At 26.5% G+C, this 6000-nt stretch overlaps 1 pseudogene; it reads left to right on the forward strand.

The window, feature by feature from the left end:
- The first annotated feature begins 1911 nt into the window (after positions 1 to 1911).
- Positions 1912 to 5691, forward strand: LOC120159471 (annotated as a pseudogene).
- The last annotated feature ends 309 nt before the right edge of the window (positions 5692 to 6000 follow it).

Genomic DNA, 6000 nt, shown 5'->3' on the forward strand with positions numbered 1-6000 from the left:
AATAGACAAATTTAGTGGTTTGGGTGCACAATTTTTCAACTTGCGTCCTAGGTTCAAACACCACCAATAACGATTATTAATTTAATTTATTTTTTTCATTCATTCAATTGGTGACAAGTGGCACCACTTGGTTAGATGGAAAATTTATTAAATAAAAATTATTAAAAAAACATTCAATCACACAGTGACACATGTCACAATCGGATTGAAGATTAAATTTATTGAATTAAATAAAAGTTAGAACCAAATTAATAGAATATGTAAGTAACGAGGACTAAATGTATAATTATACAAATTTTATTAACTGCCACATCATCTCCGTTAATATTTAACGACGGGTGGCTTGATTGATAAGATTTAAAAAATTAGGTAATCTAATTAACATAATTAAAAAATCGATAATTAAAGTAAAAGGGGTAAATAGTTAAATGATCAATGATATAGTTTACACTAAAAACTAATGTTTTATGAATATTATATTTTAATTAAATTATATTTAAATTTTAACTAATTTATAATTATACATTTAGTATTTTATAATTTAATATTTTATAAATTAATTTAATAGTATTAATCATTAATCGTGTTCATCCGTACTTTTCGAATATAACAACATCATCCTTCTCTTCACCTACTATTTAGGGTGTGTTTATTTGCCGTAATTGGAATTATGTAATTGGTTTTCCTCGAATTCTCTTGTTTGTTTCACGTAATTCGTTTTCCGGAAAGTGTTTTCCCGTGTTTGTTTCACGTAATTCGTTTTCCGGAAAATGTTTTCCCGTGTTTGTTTCACGTAATTAGTTTTCCGGAATGTAATTCATTTTCCTAGTAACAGAATTTCCTTTGTGTTTTGTGTAAAATGACTTACGGATTTATTTTCCGTAAGTCATTTTCTGAACTTTTCACTTCAAAAAATAAATACTCAAAATAATTTTATTTTATGAATTTAATATTAATAAAATATTTTAATATAATTTTTATCAAAATATTATTTATTATATATTTATAATAATATAATATTATATAAATAATCAATTATATTATAATAATATAAGATATTATATTTTTATTTTAATAATATATAATAAAAAAATTTATATATTTAATAATGAATAATATTATTTATATATTTAAATAATATTTTAATAAAGATATTTAAAATATACTAATTAATATTTTTAAAATATAATATAACACTATTACTTTAATAAATAATTATAATTATAATATTTTTTCACTAAAATATACAAAAATTATTATTTTATTAATAAAATTATAAAAATAATATTTAATAATAAATAAATTATTTTAATATTTAAAATAATATTATTAAGTTTTATGATAAATAATATTATTTATTATATTTAATATTTGTAATAAATAATTTTAAAAAAACTCGTCAACTAGTGAAAAAAATGTTTAAATAACATATTTCAAATATCATAAAACGTTTTCCAGATGTTTTTCAGAAAAATGTAATTCATTTTACGGAAAACATTTTCCGAAAAACGTTTTCCAGAAATGTAATTCATTTTCAAAATTCAAATTCCAGTAATTTATTTTTTGAAAAATCAATTACATGTAAACAAATAGACTTGTTTCTGACTTTTTCATACTCCTACGTATTGATTAATGTTCGTCCCTTGTAACATATTGTAAAAACAGTAATTTTGTTGAAATGATGTTTTTCTAATAATTTAATGTATATTTACAGGTACTTATAAGAAAATATCACTTTCTTCTGTCACCAAAATGGTTCAACGAGTTATGTTAAGACAATGTATTAATAACAAATATTTTTAAATTATTAAATTTAATATAAAAACTTAAATATTACTTTTATTTTTATTTTTTGTGGGTAAAAAAAACAAAACAAACCAAAACAAAACAAGAGCAGTGTCTGGTCTGGGCTCATCCGTCTATTTGAAGTCTCAGGGGTCACTCCCAGACAGACACACGTAAGATGTTCAGCTTCTTCTTCTTCTGCTGCTGCTGCTTTTTTACATATTTTCTCAAAATTTGTTTTCAAAATCCAATCAACCACTGATCCCTTTTGAGCTTAAAATTCAGCACTCTTTGATCCTGGAATTGATTAAAATGCAAGATCCGACGGGTTTTCAGCTCTTGAAAACGCCGGCGTTTCAAGAGCAAGAGCAGCTCAAATGCCCGCGCTGTGACTCCGTCAACACCAAATTCTGTTACTACAACAACTACAACTTGTCTCAGCCCCGCCATTTCTGCAAGAACTGCCGCCGTTACTGGACCAAAGGCGGCGCCCTCCGTAACATCCCGTCGGTGGCGGCACCCGCAAAGCCACCAAACGCTCTTCATCCACCACCAGCAATAACGATCCAAAGCGCCACCCCAACCCATCTTCCGACCCGACCCCAAACCCAAAAATCCCCGAACCCTCTCCACCGCCGACATCCTCATCGATGTTTCTCCAGCAGGTTGTTCTGAACTCGGGGATTCAGAATTCGGATTCGGAAATCGATCCGACCCGGATGTATCTCTTGCCGGTTGATCATCGAGATAGGAAAATGATGGATATCGGAGGGAGCTTCAGCTCGCTGCTGGCTTCGAGTGGTCCGTTTGAAAACCTTCTAGAAGGGGTCGATTCAAACGGGTCGGGCTTAAAACCGGTGAATAATTATGGAGGGAATTTGGGTTCGGGTCGGGAACCAGGATTGCGTGGGAGCAGTGATAACGGGAGAGTTACTTGGGCGGTGAAGATACAAGTTGCTGGAGTGGCGATAGCAATGGCTGGCCTCATCTTTCTATTTACACTCCAGGTTCAAGCTTTCCGAGGTAGAATTGTTTTTTAACTATTTAAATTTTATGAACAAATTATAGTTTTATTATATTGAGATAAAATGTTTATTTAAATTATTTTGTGGTTTTCACGATAAAAAATATTATTTGTTCTAAATTTCATATTCAAGTAATTAGGTATATAATATATGTTTCTAATGATTAAAAAAGATTTTGAACAAATAATTAGACTCTACGTTATAACCATAAACTATTGAAAAATTAAAGGATAAAGTTCACAAATTATATTCCGACTATAAATCGTTATTTTATTGAGTCATTCGATTATTGGAAGTTATAAAATGGTCCCTCAATTATAATGTATTATTTTATTAAGTCTTCGACTATTAAAAATTATAAATGATCGTCTGATTATTCATGTGTTCTAAGTCCATTTTTTTATTAAAAAAATTGTGATCATCTAAATTGGACGTTGATTTATTGAATGAGATATAATAATATATGATCTTATAATCTTTTGAATTGTATTTTATAAATCGATTATCCATATATATTATGTCGTTGAGTTATACTTGAAACATTACTTCGTTAAACCAATGTTTAAAAGTAACAACGGTGTTAATAAACATCATTAAACTATAATTTTATCATATCTCAATTAATAAGTTAATATATAGATCAAATGATTGTCAATTTTTTAACGGAAATGAGGAGTTTAGAATATATAATAACTAAATGATTATTTTGTAGAGCACAAGGTTCTTAATCTTAAGGTCGTGAGATCAAGTCTCATAGAGGGCATTTCATAATTTGGAGGTCTCCTACAGAAGCTGCTCTTAACCTAGTGTTGGGGGCAGCCTACTATCTTATCTCCCCCTTACCTCATTACATATGGGAACAAGGGACAACCAATCATTTTAAATGATTATTTTGTAACTTTTAATAATTAAGAGATTTAATGAAACAATATTTATAGTTAAATAATTATTTTTTAACTATTAATAAAAATAACACTTGATAGATCGTTTGTATATTTTATTCATAAACAAAATGTTTGTCTAATTTGTGTTTGGATAAAACTTTTATTTCATTAAAATATTTATTTTATTTAATGATTTAACTCATTTAAGTATAGAATAAAAAGAAAATTTTATTTGGATAAAACCTAAACTGGAATTTTATTTTGCATGAAAGATAGATGGACTACTTTCAAAAAAAAAAAATTCATATTTTTTATACAATTAATATATATTTTGGTTGTTGTTTTGGTACTCTATTTACGTTAATATCGAAATTATGTTAACCGAATTAAGTATAAGTTTAACTACTATACAATATTTTTATCCGTATCTTGAATTTAATAAAATATCATGTTACTAAATTGAATAATATATTTATTAAAACATTAAATATTTTAAAAATGTGGGAAAATAATATTATATTAAAATGTACTTGCTTCCATTAGTGTTTTAGGGGATGTTTGGATGGGGGAATGTGAGATTTTCATGAGAATGGAATTCACATTCTTCGTTTGGTTAGCCCGAGAATCTCATTCCCGGTATTGTAAGATTACCAATAGTGGATTTTTTGGGGTATATTACCGGGATGTCATTACCTCCATTTTCTTAGGTATTGTTGGATTACCAACATTTTGGACTAAAATGTCCTTAAATTTTTTTTCTTTCAAAAATATCATTCTTCTGTCATTGAATAATAAAAATTCTACGAAGGTTAAATTACAAATTTATTCTTAAACTATTTTAGATTTACAAAAAAAATCTATAATTAAAATTTTATATAAAGTTCAGGGGTTAAAAAAATTTATCCTTTTATTAAACATTTTTATATTTTCAATTTTGTAAAAAAAATTATATAAATTTTATGAATTTAAATCTTTTAAAGAAAATATATAAATATTTTTTAACTTGTTAAAAAACAAATATATAATAAGGATAATTTGGTCAAATATACATTTCAATAATCTTTTATTTTTTTAATCAAACATGATAATCTTATATTCCTACTAAGCCAACCAAACACAAAATACAACATTCCCGATAATGATCTTATTCCCTATTAATCTTACATTCTCACTGGTAATTTTACTAACCAAACACACTCTTAAAAGTTTTTGTGAGTTGAGATAGCTTTTATGGAGGGATTTGACCATTTTATTTTTTGTTTGTTTAATGAATATGGAGTAGGAAAGGATAGGGAAATATTATATAAATCGGAAACGTTATTAGTAATTTAGATTATTATAATTTGTATAAAAATGATATATAAATATGGAATGTTTTAAATATAATTATTATAAAAAATATATAAATATATTGATAGAACCAAATCATAACAAATATAAAATCAAAATTCAAGATTTAATTATGTCAAATCACTAATAATAAAAATAAAATACTAGATTGACGAAAATGTACCTAAATTAATTAATATGTTAAAATCTCTATAGTTTTTTCTTTGGTTGTGATATTCTAAGAAAATAATTTTTTTCTTATCGTAACAACTCTCTAACGTGGATAAGAGTAGTAAAAGTTAACATATTTCTAGAGACCACAACCTCTTTATATATAATGAATATTAGGTCAATCTATTAAGTATTTATAATTTTATCCCTCGTTACATTATAAATATAACTTATGATATTTATACTTCAATATATACGACATATGTAATATAATCGATTACTTAATTTTGTGTCATATTTTATAATAATATTGTACATTATAACGTGTTTTGAGAAACATTGGACCACCCTTTTGTGGTTTGACAGTGTCATGTAATCTTTTCAACTGCAGCCAAAAAAATCGAGAAATCATTAGGCCTGCAAGAAAAGAGAAAGAAATCAATGGGTGGAATCAAATTGCTTGGAGAAATGGACGGTTGTAAATGACTCAAATGAAAGTTTTGATAAAGTTGCATAATTTGTATTAAGAGGCGAGAAGAGAAATGATTATATACGCTTTGTGCTGGTCCTCGTACATTGCTGGCAGTTGGCAACTTGCATTCATACTTGTTGACTATCATCGGAAATGAATTATATACTTGGACTTATATACCAACGCTTTTATAAAAAAAAAAACTTATCAAACGATTTTAATACAATTAATATTATTTTATTTTCAGATCCCAAATTTAAGTAATTACGTTCGTAGAGTAGAGTGTAAGTGAATTTTTAATAGTCATTTACAACACACACATCCTACAGACGTA

The sequence above is a fragment of the Hibiscus syriacus genome, unplaced genomic scaffold (genome assembly GCF_006381635.1).
Source record: "Hibiscus syriacus cultivar Baekdansim isolate YM2019G1 unplaced genomic scaffold, ASM638163v2 tig00111366_pilon, whole genome shotgun sequence".
Taxonomy (NCBI): domain Eukaryota; kingdom Viridiplantae; phylum Streptophyta; class Magnoliopsida; order Malvales; family Malvaceae; genus Hibiscus; species Hibiscus syriacus.